General features: G+C 37.4%; 1 pseudogene; it reads right to left on the bottom strand.

The window, feature by feature from the left end:
* Positions 1 to 10,672: 10,672 nt before the first annotated feature.
* On the bottom strand, positions 10,673 to 10,935 carry LOC111543563 (annotated as a pseudogene).
* Positions 10,936 to 14,973: the final 4,038 nt, after the last annotated feature.

Raw genomic sequence — 14,973 nt, 5'->3', positions numbered from 1 at the left:
AAATAAGCCCCTTAATCATTAAAAAAACAATTTTAGCATCTCGGTGTAATTTTGAGTTACTAAATATTAGGAATTTGCTTAATTGCTAGTTAGAAAAACCTGAAATGATGATGGCTTAAATATGTTAGGAACTTGTTTTTCTTTCACCTAAAAGATATCTATTCATGCAAAGATTGAATCTTTTCAAAGAGATTCACAAAAGCTTTCCCAGAAGTACCAACAACTTCAACCTACATGTCCTTGTGCATAGTGCAGCCATGTGGCTACCCCTATCTGCAAAGAGGTGGATGGGAAATCTGGATGTTCATCTGGTCACATGGCTGTCCTCTGCATTTACCAAATAAGAAGGGGATATTGAATAATTGATGTGCAACTGGAAGTCTCTATCATAACCAGCTGGGCACCTTGACTTTACAGTGTCAGTGCACTGATGCTGCATAGAGAACTGAACTTTGGGTTGAGGCATGAGATCTAGAGCAAGACTTCTGGGATTGTTTTTTACAAAACTGTGAAAAAAATAAGTTGAGTTTTGTTTTATAGTTTCTGTGCCAATAGAGACTTCAAATCCATGTCCTATAAATGAAATGGACTTGCAGCTCAGTGTCCTTGGATTTGACGGGCATCTTAACAACATTTTGAGTCTGATTTGAGGCTATGAGCACCCCTCACCAATCTCCCACCAGGCCTCCACCACTAGACTGGGTTCTAATAATTATTTGCTTTTCAAATTCTCTTTATATTTTAGCTGGCAGGAGCACAACTCTAATAGATATTTACTTAGCGTATTATTGAATGCAGCATATTTTACATGTCAGCTCCTGGATTTGAAGTAGCAGCTTTTAGGATCTTTCTAATGAAGAAAGGGAACTTGAAGGAACACAAAGACAAAATATAAAAGAAAGCTCTGGCAGGTGAGAGGAGGGGCAAGAGAGTAAGGAAATTGGGATAGGAGGTCTAAAGTGAGACAAGGAAGCTGAAAACTTAGGAAAAATAAGAGATTTAGGGTGAGCTGGTGCAACGATGACAACATTTGACAGGAGATATTTCTAAAGGACAATATAAAAAAAGTTTTTAATGTACCGTGTATTATAATATCCATCATGTCACTCCCTGAACTTTCTGTCTCCTCAAGAGATAGTCTATAAAAGTCTGTGTTACTGTTCAAAACTTTTGGAGGTTGAATTTTGGTATTTTTGAAAGTGCTACCTTGTCAAAATGGATGTTGATGAGAAAGCAGAACCTAATTTATTGGTATGCAGGAGTGTCATGACATGTGATACCCAATCTCTGTTTTAAGAAATTCAAAGAAGTGTGGGTGTCAGATTCCACTCAACCTTCAGATAAGTTGTGGGAAATCCAAATTCATACTTGCTTTATATACAAAGCTCTGGACAACAAGAAATCCTCTATTCTGCCGGGACTTAGAAACAGGTTAGAGATTGCTATGTGGGGGAACCAAGGAACAAAGAGTCTATCAATCAGCAGACATTTACTGAATCCGTATTATATTCTAGATATTATGCTACAAACTGGGAGAACAATGGTGTACAACTTAAAAATACTAAAAATACAAAAATTAGCTGGGCATAGTGGTGGGTGCCTGTAATCCCAGCTACTCGGGAGGCTGAGGCAGGAGAATCGCTTGAACCTGGGAGGTAGAGGTTGCAGTGATTGCACTCCAGCCTGGGTGACAGAGTGATCTTAAAAAAAAAAAAAAAAAAAAAAAAAAAAAGGCAGCATTATAGTTCAGAGGCTAAGGCACGAGTTTTGGGTTTTGGAGCCAGGTAGACCTAGTTCTAATTCCCACTCTGTCACTTACTAGCTGTGTGGCCTTGAACAACATATATTGGCTCTTTGTTGGTAGTTCTGTTGATTAGAGTTATGCTTTTTAAATTTTGCTAGGGGGATCAGTTTTCATTTCCACCTTTTATTAAATATTTAAGTAGCCTTGCTTAATCCACATTCATGTTCCTCTTTTAAATGGGAAATCAAAAGTGACAGTAAAGCAAGTAGCTTACGGAGTAACACCTCAGAGGAGCACTAAGTAGGGAGGCCAGCTTGCTTCCTACTGCTTATTAGCCTTAATTAGCCCTTCTGTGATTCAAAGCTTATTCCCTGGTCATCTCTGATTCTAAACCTAGGCCCTGTGAAAGATAGAAATTTCCATGTTCAAAGCCCTTATTCTGTTAATGTCAAAATAAATGAGTCAGTATGGGGCTCACAAGAAGAGAGTAAAGCAGAGCTACCTGAAGAGGTGATGTTATGTTAATGGTGAAATAAGTGCTCTGTAAGAAGACACATACACAGTTTACTCATGAGCACTCTCTACTTAGCCTTGGGAATATTGTACTGTGCAACTTCAATCCTTCCTCATCAAGGAGATAATTTTTTAATCTACATGATTGAGAGAACCATCTGTTCTATTTAGCCCGTTCTCTTCTTCAGGTTCGGCCAGACTTCTCTGTGTATCCACATGTGTTTCCTCCATATTGTCTGGGCAGAGGGAATATGTTTTCGTTTTTCAAGGTCATAGTTTCTCTTCTATCAATTGGAGTATGCTGCCTCTTGAAAAGAGGCTGGAGGCCGGGCGCGGTGGCTCAAGCCTGTAATCCCAGCACTTTGGGAGGCCGAGACGGGCGGATCACAAGGTCAGGAGATCGAGACCATCCTGGCTAACACGGTGAAACCCCGTCTCTACTAAAAAAACAAAAATACAAAAAACTAGCCGGGCGACGTGGCGGGCGCCTGTAGCCCCAGCTACTCAAGAGGCTGAGTCAGGAGAATAGGGTAAACCCAGGAGGCGGAGCTTGCAGTGAGCTGAGATCTGGTCACTGCATTCCAGCCTGGGTGGCAGAGCGAGACTCCGTCTCAAAAAAAGAAAAAAAAAAAAAAGAAAAGAAAAGAGGCTGGAAATGGTATAAAGTGATAATAATTATCTAATCTATCACCTGTATTGTGATTTTGTTAATTGACCCAATAATGATTTTTATAGGATTTTTTTCCTCCTGGATCGAGTGGAGGATACAGTCTACAGTAATTTAACTGTTATGTCTCTTAGGCTCCTTTAATCTGGAGCATTTCCACAGGTATGTATATATATATATATATATATATATATATATATATATTTGGTACATCGTTCCTTTGACTCTTTTTTAAGAAAAGGGTGTTTCTCATTTTGAATCTGTCTGATGCTTCTCATGAATTCCCAGCAAGAAAATGACATATGTGATGCTGTTGCCTTAGTGTATCACAAGTCAAGGCTCAAGATGTCCATCTGCCCCTCACTGACAATGTCAGTTTCCATTACGTAGTCAAGGTGGGGTCTTTTTTTCTCCTCACTGTAGTTACACTTTCCCCCAATTGCACCTAGTAAGAAATTTGTGAGGAGACACTTTAATACCAAGCAAGTATCCTGCTTCTCATCAAACTTTCATCCCACAGGTATTCCACTGATTTCCTGAGCCAATTTTTAATGCAATAGTGAAAAAGGATGATTTTCCCCCTCCAGCACTCCCGAAACACTTTTCACTGCCATTTACCATTCCACTGTAAGCACAAGTCCTCTCTTCTCCCTTGTAAGAACTTTAGTGGGAATTTGTCTAGCTTGATGATGCCTAACCAAAAATAAGAATGTCTTTCCACGTGTTCAAGTGTACTTTTGTGATTTTAGGTTTTGAGCATCTCTTGTGTAAATCAAAAATAAAATTTGAATCCCTCCCCCACGACCAACCAACTAAATGGAGCCCTCCTCTTGGCCAAAGACATTCCAAAGTTAACCCTAAACGTGAGTATAAACCATGATGGGAATGGGGGGTCAGCTGTGTCTCATTATGCCCTCATGCCTTTGGAATTCAGGCGCACCTGACCAGCATTAACATTAAAACAGAGACCTTAGGACTGACAAAGCAGACTTTTTGTAGCAATATAATAACAACATGACAGATAACAGTCCTTAAAAGAAATCAAAGTATTTTATCCCAAAATATATCTTTTTTTAGATATTTATTTTTATTTATTTATTTTTTAGCATTTGGAATAATTATCTTTATTATTGCTAATGTTGTTATAGTAATATATGCCCATGGAAAAATTTGAAACCATGCAAAAAAGTATGAAATGAAAAATCTCCTATGATATTACTCAACTGTAGACCCACTTTTTAGATGTAACCACTTTTCACAGTTTCTGTTAATTCTTCTGGTTTAAATCTTATGTCTCTTTCTGTATTTAGCAACTTTAAACAACATCTGTTTATACGCCAGTATAAAAAGGAGACATTAACTTACTTCTGTCACCCTTACACCTTTCTCCCTACTCATAATTTATAATAATTATAATATTCTTTATTCTTTTTTTTTTATTATACTTTAAGTTCTAGGGTACATGGGCACAACGTGCAGGTTTGTTACATATGTATACTTGTGCCATGTTGGTGTGCTGCACCCATTAACTCGTCAGCACCCATCAACTCGTCATTTACATCAGGTATACTCCCAGTGCGATCCCTCCCCCCTCCCCCTTCTTCGTAATAGGCCCCGGTGTGTGATGTTCCCCTTCCTGAGTCCAAGTGATCTCATTGTTCAGTTCCCACCTATAAGTGAGAACATGCAGTTTTTTACATATTTAAAACATATTTTCTTGTTTATTTCTTATACATCTAAGTGTTTTCTCTATTGAAACTACTTTGAATAATACCTCCAGAACAATGGTAAATAGTGAGAATTCTTGCCTTTTTTATGACTTTAGTGGAACTACTTTTAATATTTCCTCATTAAATATGATTCTCGTTTTAGATTTTAGGTAAATATACTTGTAACATGTTAAGGAAGCATCTATAAATTCCTGTTTTCTTAAGAGACTTTTATGAGAAACGGCTGTTGAGTTTCATCAGACTTTTTCAGCATTTATGAAGGCAATTATATTTATCTCCTTGAACCTATTAATACAATAAATTATATTAACATATTTTCCAATGTCAAACTGCCCTCAAATTCCTGATATAAAACCCGACTTTGTCACGGTGTATTCAGGTTATTTATTAATCTTGATTGCCTAAGCCCCTGCTGTACCCTAAGTGGGTTCTTTGACCGGCCTTAATCTAAATGTAGACCTTATTTAAGATAGTCATTCTCGTGTTAAAAAGCTCCTGTTCTGGTTACTCCAGAATAAACTGTTTAGTACAGGGGCTCATGAGAGGAAAGAAAAAAGCAAATAGGGCTCTTTTGCAGGACTGAGATGTGTCACAGGTGTTGTCAGGTCTTATGTCAATATTATGCCCCTCCAATGAAAGAATTCATTACAAGTGGTTAAATCTATGCTCTGTAATGAGATGTATATAGAGTAATTCAAATATGTCTTTTATGTAGTAACTAAGAATATGATACAGTAGTTTCTGATGCTTAATTCCAGTCTTTCTTTGCTAAGAAAATGGTGATTTTCCTTACTCACATTAACAAAGAGAATACTTTCTGTTCTAATCCTATCTGAAGTCCACTTCTTCCAGATTCTTCGGGTCATCTTCTGTGTACCTACACTATTATTATTCCATATAGTTTGGGCTGGAGTTGTCACTTTCCTGTATCAGGACTTTCTCTACCTTTTTCAGGGCATGCCACCACTTTTTGAAATGAGGAATAAAGAGATGAAATCATATGAATTGTAGGCTGAAAATATGTGGAGGAGATCCTAGTGTTTTTTATATACATGAAAAAATAAATGTAGAAAGAAAATGTAAGCTTTAAGGTGAAAAAGACAAAGAAAATGCTCTATCTCTTTTCATTCCTAATTTTCTCAATACTTAGAATAAGTGTCTTTTTATTTTTATTCAAACACCATTAATTTAGTCAACATATATTTGTTGATTATCAACTGTATATCAATCACTGTGCTAGGCTCTATGGAAAGAAAGCAACAGGATACTCATGAATGAACCATGATTCTTCTGTCAGGATAAAGAATCCATACAGAGAGGCGGAACTTAGTAATGCTACAGTGTAGGTACAATGAGAGGAAAATAATTTATTTATAGCCCCCCGTACCCTTGTAAATTTTAGTTTAAATAAATAATTCATCCTTCCTTAAAATACTTAAAAACAGAGCATTTATTAAGGGTGTGTAAAACTGGCATATCAGTTATCTATTGTTATGTAGCCAACTACTTTAAAATTTACCAACTAACAACTGCTGTTTGTTTAACTCATAACTCTATAGGTCAGCAATCTGAACTGGGCTCAGTTGGACAGTTCTGGTCTCAGCTGGACTCACTCATGGGTCTGTGGTCAGCTGTAGGACAGTCAGGTACCTCTCCTGGGGTGACAGGTAGTGGGCAACATGTCTGTCATCATCCAGTAGTTAGCTTGGGCTTGTTCACATCACAGCAGAGTTTCCCAGAGCAGCAAGAAGGCAAGCCCGAAATGGGATTCGGAAAATGCTTTCCAAAGCTCTGCTTGCAACATGTCCACTACCATCCTATTGGCCAAGGCAAGTTATTAAAGCAGCCCAGATTCTAGGAGTGAAGAAAAATTCCATCTTTTGAAGGGAGAAGCTGTAAAGATGTTGCACATGATGAAGGAATAGATTTTTATTTCTGCAATCTATCATGAGTGGCAATTAAAGCTGATGAAAAATTATCTACCACCCTGTCTATTATCCCTATCTATCTATCTATCTATCTATCTATCTATCTATCTATCTATCTATCTACCTATCTATCTATCTATCTATCATCTACTTACCTATCTATCTGTCATCTGTTTGTCAAGCTTAGGGTCAAGGCTTGTTTTACATCACATTGTGAAGGAGAATATTAGGGAGAACCAAAATGTTCAATGAGTATTCATTTTGGCATTTGTTATGGGTGGAGGTGGTGTAATACTCTCCTATATTTTCCTTATAATGAATAAAATATATATTGCTCTCATAAAATTTTAATTGTGATTTTTATTGTGTGCAGTACTGAGGTTTTGGCACACCTAGAAAAATAAGTACCAGACCAAATGTGCAAGAAAATACATTATAGACCATTTGTGTCGGAAATACTAAGAGATTGGAAAACTGCTTTTGCCATATGAGCCTCTAGATTTTTAAGAGAAGAAAAAGAATTTTCTAAGAATAGATTGGTAGTAAGGAATTACTTTTAAAGGAGTTTTTTATATGTTACATCATCTTCCACCCTCTTCTCTCAAACAAAATGATGGAGGTTACAGAAAATCTCTTACAAAGCTGACCGTGTTCTTTCTGGAGTTGGGAAGCCCCTGATACTGGTATCTGACTTACATTTGAAAGGGTCTAAATGTGAGCAACTGGATGAAGCTCCCTGTAATAACAGAATGCAAAGATGAAACTGCATCAGGAATAACCTGCTCACTCAGAGTTTGGCAGGAAAGGCACACGTTTCCTATGGTTCACTGTGAACCAGACTGGATCATCTTGAAAGTGACCTGGTCCACAGGGATGCAGGATGAGGTGACCTCAGCAGAGGGCATGTTGAGGGGAAGTCCACTGGCAGTCAAGGGATAAGGGGAATGTTCTAAGTAGCTGGCTATAGCAGGCTTTATCAATGTCAAGGGATCCCAAGTGAAAGATCCTGGTAGGGAAATCTGTGAAGAAGCCAAAAAAATACTGCCCCAAAGAAGGAAGCAGCAGGTGGACACTGGTCACACAGAGTGTGGCTGTGGACAGTAAAGACCTTTTCTATTTCATTTAGGTTATGGAATGTGTTGACATAAAGTTGTTTACAATGATTCCTTATTATCCTTTTTACATCCATAGCTCTGGGCATTCTTACATTAGTATGATAGTGCGTTAGTAATTTGTGAATTTTTCTTTCTTGGTTTTGCTGGAAATTTATTAATTTTAGTTATCTTTACAAACAATTTTAAATTTACTATGATTTTCTATTGTTGCTTTGCTCTATTTAATTGATACCAACTCTTACCTTTATTGTTACCGTTCTTCTATTATTTTGGGTTTACTTGAACTTTTACTACGTTAAGGTAGAATTTTAGATAATAAATTCTAGCAATCTTTTCTGTTTATAAACATTTAAAACTGTGAAATTTCCTTTTAGTACCATTTTAGTGGCTTTCCACAAATTTTTGACATGTGTTTTTAATTTCTAATTCACCTTGAGTTTTTTTTCTTTGATCCATGCTTTATTAAGAACTGTGGGCTTGGTGCGGTTTGGTGGCTCATGCCTGTATTCCCAGCTCTTTGGGAGGCTGAGGTGGGCGGATCACCTGAAGTCAGGAGTTCAAGACCAGCCTGGCCAACGTGGTGAAACCCGTTCTCTACTAAAAATACAAAAAATTAGCCGGGCATGATGGCAGGCTCCTGTAGTCCCAGTTACTTGGGAGGCTGAGGCAGGAGAATGACGTGAACCCAGGAGGCGGAGCTTGCAGTGAACTGAGATCGTGCCACTGCACTTCAGCCTGGGCAACAGAAAGAGACTGTCTAAATAAACAAACAAACAAACAAATAAATAAATAAATAGCCAGTTGTGGTGGCAGGCACCTGTAATCCCAGCTACTTGGGATGCTGAAAGGCAGGGAGAATTGCTTGAACCTGGGAGGTGGAGGTTTCCTACAAATCTCCTTTGTAGGAAATTTGGTTAAAATCCTTTGATACTTACTTAATGGACCATAAAAATCAATGTGTCTTGAATATATTCTGTATGCATTTGAAATATACATTCTACATTTGCTGAATGTAGTGTTATATAAATACCTATTAGGCGAAGTTAACTGATAGTACTGTTCACATTTCTGCATCCTTATTGATTTTTTGTCTTCCTTTTTTACATGGACTAATTAGTTCTGTGAAGGTGAAATGAGGAAGAATGATACAACAGAGAGAACAGCATGTATTTAGATTATAAAGAGGAATAAAGTGTGTAAATAGACTTCTGTCTCATCACTCCACTGGAAATGCCAGTTAGCTGAATCCCAGCAGTGGGCACAGGTTAACTTCTTAACCAAGAAGCTCTTCAAACACTATACAAAATCAGCATCTGAAGGGATGTCCCACTAGCTCTTCAGTCTCAGTGTACCTAAGCAGAGCTTGACATACATTTCTACCCTTTATCTGATCTATCTACTCTACTAAAGTCCCTATCTGATTGGAATGGGAACTTTCTCCAGTGCCGTATCTCATCACATTCTCCATATAATTGCTACATCTTAGCATAGTCGAAGGCACCTAACAGGTGCTGAATTAATGCTGAATGAATTCATGAAACACTGCCCACTTACCTAAGTCATTGACCATGACCCATTCAGACTGCTCCCCAGAAGAAAAGTTCCTGAAATCCTATCTATAGCAAGAACCTGGATAGTTTGACAGGCCTGTGGAAGCAGGCTGATCACAAGAAGACTGTAATACCTGAAAGCAATCTTGTCCAGGTGGGAGAGCTAGGACTCCAGGCCTTGCAAAGGATTGGGACCCGAGCAGGAGGAGACACACACAGAAAACTCAGGTAGTGACTAGGCCTGACTCACTGTTCTTCTTTGTCCTCATTCACAATAGGGGTAGCCTCAGAACACTATATTCTGCTGTGCGGTTTGTGGCATGTACACCTCCTAGGGAAGTTGGGGTAGGTACCATTCACATTGTGCTCAATGGGACTGACTGCCTCTGCTGGAGTTGTGCCGTGTACAACCAGGAAGACCCTGTATGGATCACCTAGGAAAAGGGGCAAAATAATAACCAGCAGGAGCCCTCACCTGGGTGGGTCAGCAGCGGAGCTTTCCCTTTCAAAGAAAAAAATAAGGTTTATCGATAATAGCAGAGGGCATTCCACTCTAATGGATCCTTGAACTTACTATGAGAGGCAGAGCCAACTTTTCAGAAATGAATTTACACCATCCTATCAGCTATGGAGGATTTTTTTTTTTTTACTTTCAACAAATTTTTCATTGTAGTAAAACATAAAATTTACCATCTTAACCGTTTAAGTATACAGTTCGGCGGCATTAAAAACATTCACCTTTTTGTGTAACCACCATCACCATCCATCATCCATCTCCTGTTTTTTTTGTTGTTGTTGTTGTTTTGTTTTTTTTGTGGAGTTTCACTCTGTCACCTGAGCTAGAGTGCAGTGGCATGACCTTGGCTCACTGCAACCTCTGCCTCCCAGGTTCAGGTGATTCTCCTGCCTCAGCCTCCTAAGTAGCTGGGACTACAGGCACCTGCCACCATGCCTGGCTAATTTTTTTTTTTTTTTTGTATTTTTAGTAGAGATGAAGCTTCACCATATGGGCCAGGCTGGTTTCTCGAACTCCTGGTCTCAAGTAGTCTGCCCGCCTTAATCTCCCAAAGTGCTGAGATTACAGGTGTGAGCCACCATGCCCGGCCATCATCTCCTAAACTTTTTCATCTTCCCAAACTGAAACTCTGTGCCTGTTAAACAATAACTCCTCATTGTCCCCTCCTCCAGCCCCAGCAAACACCATTCTACTCCTAGACTACTTTCAGACTCAGTTTCTTCTTTCACTTAGTAAAAGACAAGGTCCATTGCTGACTAATGGGATTGTTTCTATATGTGGAGGGCTTCTTGCAAACATGTGATTGAGTTTATTGCAGAGAACGGTAATAGGAAATGAGATTGTAGAAAGAAAAGAGATAGAGACAAAATTGGATGAGGGTTTCATACTGAGTGTCCCATCCACAGGCCTCAGCAACCCTGCCACAGATCTGCCCGATTCTTTCACATCAAGAAGTTGATCTTGGAGCCATTTCTATGTTGTAGATCTGCCGGCACCTTTCATAGCTTTCCCTCTGTCGCTGGCGGCATGGCTTCTCATTATACCGTGGACGTTTAGTGTCCTCAAGGAGCCCATCCACAGTGAGGATTCTGTTTAGGGTCCTGTATGCACCTTCCATATTTCCTTCCTGTACCATCACAGCACTGGCGATGAACGTCAGATGTTTTGCCATGACCTTGGATTTAAACCTCCACTCTGCAGAGCCTGGCACGCTCAGTACCTAGTCGACCCTGGCTATGGAGGATTTTAAGTTGCTTAGAAATGTGTGTGTTTGCCTGTTGGTGGGACTGTAAACTAGTTCAACCATTGTGGAAGACAGTGTGGCGATTCCTCAAGGATTTCGAACTAGAAATACCAGTTGACCCAGCCATCCCATTACTAGGTATATACCCAAAGGATTATAAATCATGCTGCTATAAAGGCACATGCACATGTATGTTTATTGTGGCACTATTCACAATAGTGAAGACTTTTAACCAACCCAAATGTCCATCAATGATAGGCTGGATTAAGAAAATGTGGCACATACACACCATGGAATACTATGCAGCCATAAAAAAGAATGAGTTCATGTCCTTTGTAGGGACATGGATGAAGCTAGAAACCATCATCCTGAGCAAACTGTAGCAAGGACAGAAAACCAAACACCGCACGTTCTCACTCATAGGTGGGAATTAAACAATGAGAACACTTGGACACAGGGTGGGGAACATCACATACTGCGGCCTGTCATGTGGGGTGAAGGGGGAGGGATAGCATTAGGAGATATACCTAATGTAAATGATGAGTTAACGGGTGCAGCAAACCAACATGACACATGTATACATATGTAACAAACCTGCACATTGTGCACATGTACCCTAGAACTTAAAGTATAATAAAAAAAAGAAATATGTGTGTTTGCTTCCTTCAATTGTAAAATATTTTAAACAATTGTTGTTTTATTTATTTGCTAAATATCTTATATATTTACATGGCTCCAAATTTAAAATGTATGAAAGATCATGCACTCCTACCCTCATTTAGTTAAGATAAACTTTTGGAAGCAACCTATTTTATCAATTGCTTAGGTAATATTTCAGAGAAATTTTATGCATAAACAGATAGCTAAGTATATATATGTTTGCTTCTCATTTTTGTACAAATGGCAGCACACTATGCGTGTTTTACTGTATCTTACTATCTTCAGTAAACAAGAAGTCTTAAAGATTATTTTCACCAGTACATAAAAAATTTATTCACTTTTATAGCTAAATAATATCCCATCACAAGGATATAACATAATTTATTTAAACTTTCCTCTGTTGATGGACATAAAGATTGTTTCTAATTGTTGCTTATTTCAAATAATAATGCAGCTAATTAATTTGATTACATGCTGACTAGAATATGAACCCCATTGAGAAAGAAGAGCTTTGTCTGTGTTAATCACTAATGGATCCCCAGTGTCCACAGCAGTACCTTGTACATAGTAGCTGATCAATAATTATTTGTGGAATTAATCCACTATTTTATATATACATCCACATCTATCTATGCCTATATCTATATTTGGATCAACTGTATCTACCCATGTGTCTATCTACCCTCCAATATAGAACAGACATCACACCAGGAAATTCTCCCTCTTTCTGTTCAGTACACATTTCTCACCCTGGACCAACTTTTTTCTGATGTTTACTACTATCAATTAGTTTTGCTTGATGTTAGACATCATATAAATGGAATCATACAGTGTATTCTTTTTTGTTCTGCTTTGTTTCATTTGATATAATGTTTGTGAAATTCATGCATGTTATTGTATGTATCAGTAGTTTACCTTTTAAAATTGTTAAATATTTCACCACTATATGAATATATTGAAATTTATTTATCCTCCTGTTGATGAACGTTTAGGTTGTTTCCAGTTTTTGGCTATGATGTGTAAGATTATTATATGCATTTTTGTACAAGTCTTTTTAGGACATATATTTTTATTTATCTAGAATAAACATTAGGAAGGGAATTGCTGGGTCACAGGGTAGGTGTATGTTTAATTTTAGAAATACTGAACAGTCCTTCAAAGTTACTGTCCCATTTCATATCATCACTAGCAATGTATGAAAGTTCCAGTTGCTCTACATCTTCATCAACATTTATTGTTGTCAATCTTTTCAATTAGAGACATTCAGATGGATATGATGTATACTTCATTGTAACTTTAGTGCACATTTCCCTGATGATGAATGAGGTTAAGTACCTTTTCACATGCTTATTGAACATTCGCACATCTTCTTTTGTGAAGTGTCTGTTCAAAGGTTTTTCCACTTTTGATTGAATTGCTCATAATCTTTTATCTTTGTTTTGTAGGAATTTTTTTTAATAGTCAAGGGACAAATATCTTTTTTCTATTCTGGCTGCTCTTTTAAAAATTGTGTCCTTTAAAAGAAAAAAATTAATTTTGATGAAGACCAATTTATCAAATTGCTTTAAATGAGTAAAGCTTTTTGTTTCCTTTCTAAGAAATCTGTTAGAAACCCTTAGGCCACCAAGACATTTTCCTATGTTTTCCTCTAGAAGATTTATGGAACTGTGTTTTATGCTTAAGTCTGTGATCTATCTCAATTGTTATTATTATTATTATTGTATTCAGAAAAAAAAATAAGGTTATTGTGTTCCATACAGATAGGCAGTTGACTTGGCACTATTTGCTGATAAGTCTTTCTTCTCCTCAGTGCATTGACTTGGCACCTTGGTTTAAAAAAAATCAACTGGGGTGCAGTGGCTCATGCCTGTAATCTCAGCACTTTGGGAGGCTGCAGCAGGCAGATTGCTTGAGCTCAAAAGTTTGAGACTAGCCTGGGCAACATGGTGAAACCATCTCTACCAACAATACAAAAAATTAACCAGGTGTGGTGGCATGTGCCTGTGGTCCTAGCTACATGGGAGGCTGAGGTAGGAGGATTGCTTGATCCCAGGAGGTGGAGGTTGCAGTGAGCTGAGATCAGTGTCACTGCACTCCAGCTTGAGTGACAGAGTGAAACTCCATCTCAAAAATAAATAAATAAATACATAAATATTTTTAAAAAGAAAAAAACTGATTTTTTGATATGTGGTTTTATTTACAAATTCTGTGTGTTCCATTGATCTATTTGCACGTCATTATGCCAATACCATATTGTCTTCATTACTGTATTAAGTCTTGAAATCAGAGTGTCGAAGACATTTTATACACTACTTATTTTCTTAAAATTGTTTTGGATATTCTAAACTTTTGCATTTAAATAAATTTTAGAAGTAGCTATTCAATATGTTCAAAAAAACATACTGGAATTTCTGTATGGATTGCACTAAATCTATAGATTAATTTAGGGAGAAGAGGTTGGTAACATTTTTGAATATGCCTATCTACAAATAAGGTATAACTCCCCATTTATTTAGGTTTTAAATTTCTCTCAGTGATGCTTTGTCATTGTCAGTGCAGCAGTTTTGTACGTATTTCATTAGATCGTTTCCTAGGTACTTAATATATGTCGATGCTATTGTAAATGGTGTTGTTTTGAAATGTTTTGAATTTTCCATTTCTTTGTTCCTAACCTATTAAAAGGAAATTGACTTTGTATTTTTCCCTCAAATCCTCCAATTTTGATAAATTATTGTTTTTTGGTGGAAACCATATATTTTCTATGAACATAACTAAGTTGCCTTCAAATAATAGCAGTTTTACCTCTTTATTTTTCCAATTTTTATGACTTTTATAATTTTTGTCTTTTCACATTGCACTGGCAAGGGCAGATAACACAATGTAGAATACAGGCAGTGAGAATAGAATTTATTGATTTTTTCCTAATCTTAATGTGGTAACTACAGGTTCTTCTTCATTATCCATCAACTTAAAAAATTTCTTTCATTTTTAGTTTATTGAGAGTTTTTTTGTTTTGTTTGGTTTTAAATCATGAATAAAGGCTGAACAAAGCTATTAAGATGATTCAGCTCTCTAGGCCTTGCTTTCCTAGAGTTTGTTGGAATAAAGAATGCTTAATTTGTGTTCCATGAACACATATAGGTTACCTATGTGAGAGATGTGACTCTTGGAAAGAAGTGAACATACCTTAGCAGAGAGAAGTTGCATGAATTTTGCTTGCTTAATATACCAGTTACATCATTTGTCAATGTTCAAGAAAGAAAACTGGGGTCCAAAGAGATTATCTAACTTGTTCAAGGTCACACA

The sequence above is a fragment of the Piliocolobus tephrosceles genome, chromosome 1 (assembly GCF_002776525.5).
Source record: "Piliocolobus tephrosceles isolate RC106 chromosome 1, ASM277652v3, whole genome shotgun sequence".
NCBI classification, from domain to species: domain Eukaryota; kingdom Metazoa; phylum Chordata; class Mammalia; order Primates; family Cercopithecidae; genus Piliocolobus; species Piliocolobus tephrosceles.
This window is presented reverse-complemented; position numbering and strand designations above follow the sequence as displayed.